The 11,844-nt window shown below is 42.3% G+C and overlaps 1 protein-coding gene across 1 annotated transcript in view; it reads left to right on the top strand.

The window, feature by feature from the left end:
• Window positions 1-11,597: 11,597 nt before the first annotated feature.
• The window catches only part of SAR1B (secretion associated Ras related GTPase 1B), a 32,933-nt gene continuing 32,686 nt past the window's right edge, over window positions 11,598-11,844 (top strand). Inside the window, exon 1 of the mRNA XM_059417597.1 lies at window positions 11,598-11,711. The gene's annotated coding sequence lies outside the window, so the exon portion shown is untranslated. The remainder of the gene's footprint in view (window positions 11,712-11,844) is intronic.

Raw genomic sequence — 11,844 nt, 5'->3', positions numbered from 1 at the left:
TGGGATCGAGTCCCGCATCGGGCTCTCTGCTCAGCAGGGAGCCTGCTTTCTCCCCTCTCTCTCTCTCTCTGCCTGCCTCTCTGCCTACTTGTGATCTCTCTCTGTCAAATAAATAAAAATAAAATCTTTAAAAAAAAAAAAAGTAATCAAATCGAGGAGCAACTCTGTTTTCACTGGACGACTCAACTAATTTTAATTTTGAAACTCGCTGATTCATAGCATAGTCACGCGAAAGTTCATTAACATCATCACATTGAGCAGCAGGTTTAAATGGCAGTTTTAGTTCCTCTTCTAAGAGGTTACAGTAAGGGAGAACATTCAAACTTCCTTTCTGGGCAAACAGACTTATTTTTTTATATATACTTTTAGGGAGGTGGGATAATACAGTTAATTGATGGTCTCCTTAACCATTTTACCTACCTTCATTCTACTTGGGTTTTTCCTGCCCTGAGCTGATGACAAAGCTCTTCTTTAATCTACAGATTTGTTCTGTTGATTAAAGTATCCTACCAAGGGCGCCTGGATGGCTCAGTTGGTTGAGCGCCTTCAGCTCAAGTCATGATCCCAGGGTCCTGGTATGGAGTTCTGCATTGGGTTCCTTGCTCAGGGGGGAGGCTGCTTCTCCCTCTTCCTCTGCCCCTCCTCCCTACTTGGGTTCTCTCCAATAAATAAATAAACCTTAAAAAAAAAAAAAGTCACGCCAAGGATTTTGTAAATGCCTGCTATGAAATACTGTATTTATATTGTATAATGTTATGGTATATAATCATTAGAGCAAGAGCTAAACCATTGTGTCAGACCTGAAAAGCAAACAGTAAGAATTCAAATAATTAAGGGTTAAATTTTCTCCTAATCCTGTTTCTATCATTTGCCTCAGAACCTTACTAAAAATGTATTTGTCTTGTGTGGAGTTAAACAATTAAACTCCTTTGCACAAGATGCAAGTATGAAGGTTTCTTTAGAATGAAGATGATACTTTTAGTCAAACTGTTTCCCTATAACAAAATCCCAAATCATATATCTCAAGATTAATCAAAAATATGAGCAACACAAGCCTCTCAATGTTTTAAAAAGAAAAGGGAACTCAGAGAGACTATACCTTCCTGAGGTCAGAGAGAAAGTCACCGTCATTCTTCAAAGAGACAAATGCTTAGACCTGGTCTCAAACTTGCAGTAGTTTAATTTTTTTTCTTTTTTAATGCAACTCCTTAATTGGTTTATTGACTTTGGCACCGGAGTTTCATTTGGTTAAATCAAACTTTCTTTGGACTTTATTCTGTTTAAGCAATATCTGTGTGCTCAGAGGGGAAAAAAAAACACCTAAAAGATTAGACATTTTGAAACATAAATCATGGTTGGTTAAACAAACCAATGGCTGGCTAAATAAACCAACCACGGTTGGTTAAAAAAAAAAAAAACCATAATATGCTAGTAAGTAAATACTCCTTTTTCTAAAATTTGTCCCCCTTCCTTGTGTTGTTTTTATTCCCCCCAAAAACTATGGCTAAGTGATAGTTTTAAAATACTTAGGAGATGCTGGGGGGAGTGGGGGTAGGACTAGGGTGGGTTGGGTTATGGATATTGGGGAGGATATGGGCTACGGTGAGTGCTGTGAAATATGTAAAGCCTGATGATTCACAGACCTATACCCCTGGGGTAAATAATACATTATATGTTAATAAAAATAATTTTAATAAAAAATAAAAAGCTAAATTTACAATAAAAAAATAAAATACCGAGGAGAAAAGCAGCATTTGTCATCTGCCCACTCTCAGGGACAATAGGAAGTTAAGTTTAAGGAATTGAGGTGAGGCAACATAGTTAAAAAGGTAATTTTTTTTCCTTTTTAAAAATATTTTATAAATTTATTTGACGGAGAGAGACACAGTGAGAGAGGGAACACAAGCAGGGGGAGTGGGAGAGGGAGAAGCAGGCCCCCCCCAGAGAAGGGAGCCTAATATGGGGCTCAATGTGGGGATCAATCTCAGGACTCCAGGATCACTACCAGAGCCAAAAGCGGACGCCTAATGACTGAGCCTCCCAAGCGCCCCAACAGTATTTTTCTTTTTAAATGTCATCCATACATTGTCAAACCCTTCTCTGACTTCTTAAAGTGTGACTATATAAATATCAAGGAAAAATTATTAGTGCTATTATGAGTTATTAAGGGTATTGATTTTTTTTTTACTTAACTATATGAATCTATCCTACAGTACCATACATTTTTCTAAACTGATGCCAGTAATATATTCTACCTTTTTATCCTTGTTTTCCAGAACAGCAGGACCTTATGCCACAGATACACCCTTCATATGTATATGTATCAGATTTTCCACGCATTATTTTCAAAGCCTTCAATCCTACTAAAGATGATAAACAAACAAAAAAACTAGGTGATACTTAAGAGTCTCAGCACTATACAAAGAATATTCCATTAAATGTGATTATTTATTTTAAACCAAAGAGGTAGACAAGCATTCCTAATAAAATTCGCTGACAGGGGCACCTGGGTGGCTCAGTAGGTTAAAGCCTCTGCCTTCGGCTCAGGTCATGATCTCAGGTTCCTGGGATTGAGTCCCACATCGGGCTCTCTGCTCAGCGGGGAGCCTGCTTCCCCATCTCTCTGCCTGCTTCTCTGCCTACCTGTGGTCTCTGTCAAATAAATAAATAAAATATTTTTAAAAAATAAAATAAAACAAAATTCGCTGACATGCAGAAGTGAACCCAGGCTCATACAGGAGGGCCCCTTTGCCTGCCTGTTCCTCAGGTTGAATTGTCAGCTGATAAATGGGAACAATTCTGTTTACTTTTCAGAATAGGGGGAGTTAATTTAGGTCCTTTAATTATTTAAATATGTGTCCTATTTCAAACAAAGAGACAAAAAAAAAGGTTTCAGTTACAAACAACAGGTTCTGAAATTCTTGTGACTCCATTTTAAGAACAGTTCCCTTGGCCTCATTTGCCTCTGGCAGGACATCTGTTTGTATCTAAAGTCAGTAGCTCAGAAGCTACACCGCAAGAGCACTCATCTCACACCAAGCCAGTAAATCGCATCGTTCTCTTTGAAAACTTTGCATCTTTATGTAGGTTCTTGCCATTCTCACCACCCACTGGTTAATTTTCATTATTTTGCACGGGAGCTCCAGGGATAGCCTTTCTGGTTTGCCTCTCTCCAATCCATCTTACATGTTTAACTGAGCTCCTAAATACTGATTCTGTCTTTATTCTGTCTTTTCCTTTACCCCAACACCTATAATTGCTCCCCTTGTCTGTTCCATCAAGTTTCTCTGCATGGCTTTTCTCATCTTGCACAGAGTAAAACCCAAATCCCCACTCAACCTTCTAAGTCCCACATGACCTGGCCCTGATACCTCTCTGTCTTCATCTTCCACACTCTCTCACTCACTCCACTATACACATACTTGCTGTTTCTCCACCTACCCAACCACAAGCCTGCCTTTTACACTTAACTTCTTTTTTTTCTTTTTTTTTTTCTTTTTTTTATTTGACAGAGATCACAAGTAGGCAGAGAGGCAGGCAGAGAGAGAGGGAGGAAGTAGGCTCCCTGCTGAGCAGAGAGCCTGATGCGGGGCTCAATCCCAGTGATGAAGTTCTAGAACCTAGGTGAGGTTTGGTGGGCTGAGGTCCGGAGCCGATGACCAAGAAAGAATTCTTGAGACATCTTTGGTGCAAAATGGTGGTTTATTAAAGCACGGGGACAGGACCCGTGGGCAGGAAGAGCTGCTGCCCCGGGTTGTGAGGGATGGCAGGTTATGTACCCTGCTTTTGGGGGAAGGTGAGGGGAAGGGAGGTTTCAGTGGAGTTTTCATATGCTAAAGAGGGCCTACAAGGTGCCAGGATGTTCCAAGCCTGCCAGAGGCCTTGCCCTTGCTGCTGGATCAATGTTGTCTTTAGACCATCCATTAACATTAAGATCGTTGGGAGACTTTTTGGTGGGGTGTCACAATCCTGCTATCAATCGTCTTTGTTAGTGAAATTTAGGACATTTGTAAACCAGCTTTTGCTTTGTCCTCAGCCAGCCTCCAGCTCCCTCATCACCAGGACTCTGGGATCGTGACCTGAGCTGAAGGCAGAGGCTTTAACCCACTTAGCCACAGCAGGCGCCCCTACACTTAACTTCTTTTTTTTTTTTTTTTTTTTTAAAGATTTTATTTATTTATTTGACAGAGAGAGATTACAAGTAGGCAGAGAGGCAGGCAGAGAGAGAGAGGAGGAAGCAGGCTCCCTGCTGAGCAGAGAGCCCGACACTTAACTTCTTAACCCACGATGCTCTTCTGAAAGATATACCTGTGGCTCAATCTCTCACCACTTCAGGCTTTATTCACAATAACTTATTGTTTACCCCTTCTCTAAATACCCCTACAATAGCATACCCTCTCTGCTCATTCTAACCCTCTTATCTTGCTTATTGTGGGTTTTTTTTTTTTTTTTCATAACACTTCTTATTGTTAAATGCTTGAGGCTATGTTTACCTTTCTTCGTGGAATAAAATTCTATACATATCCTCCCCATTCTAAGGTGATTTTTTTTTAAAGATTTTATTTACTTATTTGACAGATAGAGCTCACAAGTAGACAGAGAGGCAGGCAGAGAGAGAGGGGGAAGCAGGGTCCCTAACAAGCAGAGAGCCCCATGCGGGGCTCAATCCCAGGACCCTGGGATTATGACCTGGGCCGAAGGCAGAGGCTTAACCCACTGAGCCACCCAGGCACCCCGTAAGGTAATTTTTAAAATTTCATATGTGTCTTGTATTTAGATCCTCAGATAGTAGAAACCAAGGATGTGTCCTTCTCACATCTATATTCTCGGCACTTGGCTTAGGGCCTCACCTTTAACAGGTGTTCACTAAATGTTTTCAAGTGAATGAATTTAAAGTGTCATCGTTTCCATTCTTCTGACTATTTTGCCCCTCAACAATTCACTACTTCGAGTTCATATTTCAAGTATAGTCTAAACCACATTACTAGTACTTATTTCTAAATTATGTTGTCTTTCATTCTTTCAGGTTCTTTTTTAAAAAGATTTTTTTGTTTATTTTATTTAAAGATTTTATATATTTATTTGACAGAGAGAAGTCACAAATAGGCAGAGCAGCAGGCAGAGAGAGAAGGGGAAGCAGGCTCCCCGCTGAGCAGAGAGCCCGATGCCAGGCTCGATCCCAGGACCCCAGGATCATGACCTGAGCCAAAGACAGAGGCTTTAACCCACTGAGCCACCCAGGCGCCCATAAATACATTATTTTTAAATTTAAATTTTTGTCAGTGGTATTGAAGTATTGGTACTGAGACAACAAGTAACAAGTAGGAATCTGGTTTGGTTAGGATGGTCAGGACAAGAGGTGACATTTAAGGTGTGATCCAAAGGATGAGAGAGGTAGCTATACAAAGAGAAAAAATGGAAAGAAGAAAGGCTCTGGTCAAAGGCAACACCACCTACAAAATGCAGAGGCAGGAATGAGCTTGCTATGGTGAGCAAGGCAGAAATGGCAAGAGGTAAGATTGGAGAAGTAGGGACGCCTGGGTGGCTCAGTTGGTTGGACGACTGCCTTCGGCTCAGGTCATGATCCTGGAGTCCCGGGATTGAGTCCCGCATCAGACTCCCAGCTCCATGGGGAGTCTGCTTCTCTCTCTGACCTTCTCCTCGTTCATGCTCTCTCTCACTGTCTCTCTCTCAAGTAAATAAATAAAATCTTTAAAAAAAAAAAAAAAGATTGGAGAAGTAGATAAGGCAGAGCAATACCTCTTGTAAGGCATTGTAAGAAGTTTATAGGCCTTGGGAAGCAGTTGAAGAGTTATAAAGAGGGGAGTAATTTGATCCAAGTCGTGCTTTAAGATGAATGCAATTTTATTTTATTTCTTAAAAAGATTTTAGTTATTCATTGGAGAGAGATACAGAGACAGAGGCGGAGAAAGAGAGAGCACAAGTAGGGGGAGAGGCAGAGGGAAAGGGAGAAGCAGACTCCCTGATGAGCCAGGAAACTGAGCTAGGAAACTGACCTGAGGCTCCATGCCAGGACCTGGAGATCATAACCTGAGCCACAAGATGCTTAACCATCTGAGCCACCCAGGCATCCCTGAATGCATTTTTTTTTTTAAATCAGTAAGGAAGGCACCTAGGTGGCTCAGCTGGTTGATCATCTGCCTTTGGCTCAGCTCCTGATTCCGTTGAGCAGGGAGTCTGCTTCTCCCTTCCTCTGCCTCTTCCCTAACTTGTGCGCACTTTTGCTCTCTCTCTCTCTCTCCCTCACTCACTCCCTCTCAAATAAATAAATAAAATCTTCAAAGAAACTAAAAAGAAAAAAATCTGGGGTGCCTGGCCGTCTTAGTGGGTGGAGCATGTAAATCTTGTTCTTGGGGTCATGACTTTAAACACCACATTGGGCCTAAAGCTTACTTTAAAAAAAATCCAACAGCTGTGATGATTATTGACTGCAGGGAGAAGAATGGAGTTGTTGCATTAAACTAGGCCAGGGATACCAGTAATCTGCAGTGAGGTTGCTATTGTGGGAATTTAAGTAATCCAAGTTAAAATTCTGGACTTTGAAAAACTCTTTTATTTTAGCTAATAATATGCTATCAATCATGACATCTTACAGGTTTGTTCAAGGATTTATAGATTCTCACACACAACTCCATATTTCTTTGTTCTCGCAGACCCAACCTAGGCCTGTGTTACCACTTACCTGCATGATTGGACCAACCTCATTCCTGAGCTCTGTTTTCAGTCAAGCTGTTCCAATACAACCCACACTAGTTGCTGCTAGAGCAAACTAACTTTCTTTCTTCCTTAAAAGATTATTTATTTATTTATTTATTTATTTGGCAGAGAGACGGTGAGAGAGGGAACACAAGCAGGGGAAGTGGGAGAGGGAGAAGCAGAGTCCCCACCAAGCAGGGAGCTCAATGCTGGGCTCTATGTGGGGCTTGAATCCAGGACGCTGGGATCATGACCTGAGCCCAAGGCAGATGCTTAACGACTGAGCCACCCAGACGCCCCTAGAGCAAACTTTCAAAAACAACACTGAACACGTTTCTGCTCTATTCAAAACCCTCAAGAGGCTCTATAATATGGGAGCCTATGATAGTCCAGCCCAAATCTACCCAGTCAAATCATAATACCTGCCTGGTGCTTTTTCCATCTCTCCCCCTTTTTGTATGTTATTTTCTCTTATATCATCCCTTCTGAATCTTCTGGATATTAATCCCCATTTTACCTACACGGGCACTCTAGGTGGCTAGTTTTGTTAGAAGCATAGTCTGTGGCTAGAAGTTGTGCTCTTATCTTTTATATTCTATTAAAAATGTATCCGTTAAAATTCAGAATTTAGAATCATTAATTACATGGTAAAGTGTCTATAATAAATGTTTTAAATTTTAAATGTTTTATAAAACTGTGTATAGTATGATTATAATCTAATAAGAATGGTTTAATCTGTGAGGTGAGACTGGGGGTGATTTTTGTTTCCAGGAGGTATTTTTCTGGGTTTTCTAAACGTTTTCTTTTCTTTTCCTTTCTTTTTTTTTTTTTTTTTTTTGACAGAGAGATAGAGGGCAGACGTAGGCAGAGCAGCAGATAGAGGAAGAGGAAAAGGTAGATTCTCCACTGAGCAGGGAGCCCGACCCGGGGCTTAATCCCAGGACTCTGGGTTCATGACCTGAGCCAAAGGCAGCCTCTTAACTGACTGAGCCACCGAGGCACCCCAAACTTTTTATAATTAATATGTATTACTTTTATAACAACAATCTTCAAAAAGAATGGGGAGAAATATGTTATGTAGCCTTTAAGACTATCTCAAACAGGGGCGCCTGGGTGGCTCAGTGGGTTAAAGCCTCTGCCTTCGGCTCAGGTCATGATCCCAGGGTCCTGGGATAGAGCCCCGCATCTGGCTCTCTGCTCAGCAGGGAGCTGCTTCATCCTCTCTCTCTGCCTGCCTCTCTGCCTACTTGTGATCTATTTGTCAAATAAATAAATAAAATCTTAAAAAAAAAAAAAAGAATGTCTCAAACACTGGCATCACTGGCTTCTTCACTCCCTCATCACCATCACCATTTTCTACATTATCCTCTCTCCCCTCATCTTTTTTGAAAGTCAGGTGTGACTTAACTCATTTTCCTGCCAAACTGGGAGGTCCTTGAGTAAAGACACTATGTCTTGCCTATTGTCACAACTCTGCATTCCTAGATATTTTACAACTTCTTGCTGAAGCCAGGAGTTTAGATTTTTTAAGGCTGAATAAAATGCCAGCAATATCAGGAAAGAAAGGCTATCAAGATAAGAGCTATAATTTTGAGGAATCCAGTGAACTAGTCCTTTAACTACTTAGAAGCATTTGTTAAACCTGTTAACCTTAAGGGGCGCCTGGGTGGTTCAGTGGGTTGAGCATTAGACTCTTGATTTCTGCTCGGGTCCTGATTTCAGGGTCATGGGATTGAGCCCCATGTTGGGGGTGTCATCCTGAGCATGGAGTCTGCTTGGAATTCTCTCTCTCCTTCTCCCTTTGCCTGCCCCAGCTTGCGTGCTCTCTTTGTCTCTCTATAACTGAAAGAAAACAAAAACAAAAAACTGTTAACCTTAAAAATTAAACTGTCAGTTATCTTACTGGGAAAAAAAAAAGTTTATTCTGAAATAGCAGAGAACTGCATTTCCAGACACACAGGCTAAGGCTTTGCAAGTCTAGAGAACATGGGAGAGGACCACTCTTTACAGAGGACTGGCTAAGTTGAGAGGCCTTTGTTATAAACAAAACACCTCTCAGAATAAACTGGGAGCTCTAAGTTTAGTGGCTTTTCATTGGCTCAATTGTGACAGTCTCTCATTGGCTGGGCTGTTGCTGGACAAAGAAATCCTTTCCTCCTGTTACAGAGGTAAATAGTTTTTTTTCATATGGGGAATGCAATGGAAGGGTCTGCAATGGAGGAAGAGTGGCAGGGTATAAGAGCTTCCATTTCTGGTTCCTGACTCCAGTGTGTGTGTGTGTGTGTGTATACGTGATTAAAATTTATTTTTTAAAGATTTTTAAGATTAAGATTATTTTTTAAGATTTTATTAAGATTTATTTATTTAATATGTGTGTGTGTGTGTTTTAGGATTTATTTTTATTTATTTTTTTAAAGAGATTATATTCATTTATTTGACAGACAGAGATCACAAGTAGGCAGAAAATCAGGCAGAGAGAGAGAGGAGGAAGCAGGCTCCCTGCTGAGCAGAGAGCCAGATGCAGGTCTTGATCCCAGGACCCTGGGATCATGACCTGAGCTGAAGGCAGAGGCTTTAACCCACTGAGCCACCCAGGCGCCCTGAGGATTTATTTATTTAAGTGATTTCTATACCCAACATTGGGCTCCAGCTCATGATCTCAAGACAGAGTCCCATCCTCCACTGACTGAGCCAGCCAGGCACCCGTCCTGACTCCATTTTAAATGAGATTTCCTTTTATTAATTTTAAAGAAATCAAACAGGATTCAAGAGTAGGTAAGTGGAAAGGAGAGTAGAGGGGAACCTAGACTGGAAAAACAAGTTCCTCTAACTTAGATCAATGGACTTTAGGGAAATTCTTCAATCCCTTGAGGACAAAAATGTACCTAGGAGGGATGCCTGGGTGGCTCAGCCGGTTAAGTGACTGCCTTCCGCACAGGTCATGATCCCAGGGTCCTGGGATTGAGCCCTGCATTGGGACACCCTGCTTGTGTTCTCTTGCTCTCTTGTGTTTTTTTAATTTTTAAAAAAGATTTTATTTATTTATTTGACAGAAAAAGAGAAATCACAAGTAGGCAGAGAGAAGGGAAAACAGGCTCCCCGCTGAGCAGAGAGCCCGATGTGGGCCTCCATCCCAGGACCCTGAGATCATGACCAGAGCCCCAGGCAGAGGCTTAACCCAATAAGCCACCCAGGCACCCATAAAACCCTTTTTTTAAAAAGTACGTAGGAGTCCTTCATTTATGAATAGATCACTTGCTCATATGTATTGAGCACCTATTATATGCCAAGCATTGAAAACAGGTTCAAGGGAGGAAAAGGTAGATATGGTTCCTAATCTTAGGAAGCATACAGAATGTCTATTGGGAGAGACTCTACACAATCAATCACATATTTACTTGGACAATTATAAGTAACTCGAATGGTAATAGGCTAATTATACAGTTGCTGGGGAAACCAAGATTGGGAGGGAGTTTTTTTTTTTTTAAAGATTTTATTTATTTATTTGACAGAGAGATCACAAGTAGGCAGAGAGGGAGAGAGAGAGAGAGGAGGAAGCAGGCTCCCCGCTGAGCAGAGAGCCCGACGTGGGACTCGATCCCAGGACCTTGAGATCATGACCCGAGCCGAAGGCAGCGGCTCAACCCACTGAGCCACCCAGGTGCCCCTGGGAGGGAGTTTTGTTTTATTTTTTGTTTTGATTTTTGAGATTTTATTTGATTAGGAGCTCCTGGTGGCTCAGCTGTTAAGTGTCTGCCTTCCGCTGGGTTCATGATCCTAGGGTCGTAGGATTGAGCCCCCCACATCATACTCCCTGCTCATGGGGAAGGTTGTTTTCCCTCTCCTACTCTCCCAGCTCATATTCCTGCTCTTGCGGTTTCTTTCTCTGTCAAATACATAAATAAAATCACACAAAATTTTATTTATTTATTTATATATTTATTTGAGAGAGAGGGAGACCTGGGGGTGGGCAGGAGTAGAGGGGTAATAGGAGGGAGAGAATCTCAAGCAGACTCACCACTAAACACGGAACCATACTTGGGGCTGGATCTCAAACCCTGAGATTATGACCAGAGCTGAAAACAGGGTGAGAAGCTTAATCGAAGGAGCCACCCAGGCACCCCTGGGAGGGAGATTTTGATGAGAGGTCTCTGTGCTGAGACCTGAAGAGTATAGATGACATAGGGAGGTAGAGAGGAGAGGTTTAGAAAATTTGTTCTAGCAGAAGAAATGGCAAATGTGAAGGGAAGACACATGGGCTAAGGCATTTTCTGAGGCTGCAGCCAAAAGAGGGAGATCCAGCAGAGGAAGTCATAGAATTTTCTTCTATTGAATAACCCATTCTTTAACCCCAAACAGCTCCTTCTTCTGTCCCTATGGCCTCAAAACCAGGCTTGTGAGCAATCATGAGAGCCTCACACTTCCATTCAAGGCACTCAAATATTCTTATTTAAACACATTTAAGGAAGATACCGTTAATCCACCAGTAAAGAACAGCAGAGTCAGGACAGTCTTGTTTAAAGCTCAAAACCTAGCATCCAACCTATTATCTGGCACATAATTACGTTTTGTAAAATTACTTGTGAATTCAAGAAACAGGTGTACTTTAAAAGATATATTTTTAAAAAATGTATTTTTAAAAACGGATGTAATGTATAATTTTCCCAAGCTACAGACTCGCGTTTGCTTCTCTGCCTAGGCCCTCGGACCTCTGGAGCCCTTCCTGACCGGCATGGGGAGACGAGTTTGGCTCCAGCCCTCAAGCGCGCTCAGCCTAGGTGTTGGCGGCGGAACCGCGAGGAGGCGGAACTTTGGGCTCGTGGAACGATGGCCCTGCGGACCATCGGGAGGGAAGCACACCCCCCCCCCCACCCGCCCCGGCCCGGAAGGAGCTGACGGGAGCAGGGACCTCGGCAGCCATCGCGTTTTGCAGTTCGAACTAGAAGGTTGTAGGGCGGACTCCAGGTGGGGAATTGCGATCTGCCCATTCGCAGGTGAGTGCCGGTCTCTTCCCCCGGTAGAACCGGCAGGCGGCAGCTGTGGATCACAGGGAAAGTGCACTTTTCGGACCTGAGCCCACCGGGGTCCCTGGTTGTGGCCAAGAGAGAAAGGGGTCCCTGTTTTCCT

The sequence above is a fragment of the Mustela nigripes genome, chromosome 12 (assembly GCF_022355385.1).
Source record: "Mustela nigripes isolate SB6536 chromosome 12, MUSNIG.SB6536, whole genome shotgun sequence".
In the NCBI taxonomy this organism is placed as follows: Eukaryota; Metazoa; Chordata; class Mammalia; order Carnivora; family Mustelidae; genus Mustela; species Mustela nigripes.
Note: the sequence above shows the minus strand (reverse complement) of the source record. Positions and strands in the feature narration are given on the sequence as shown.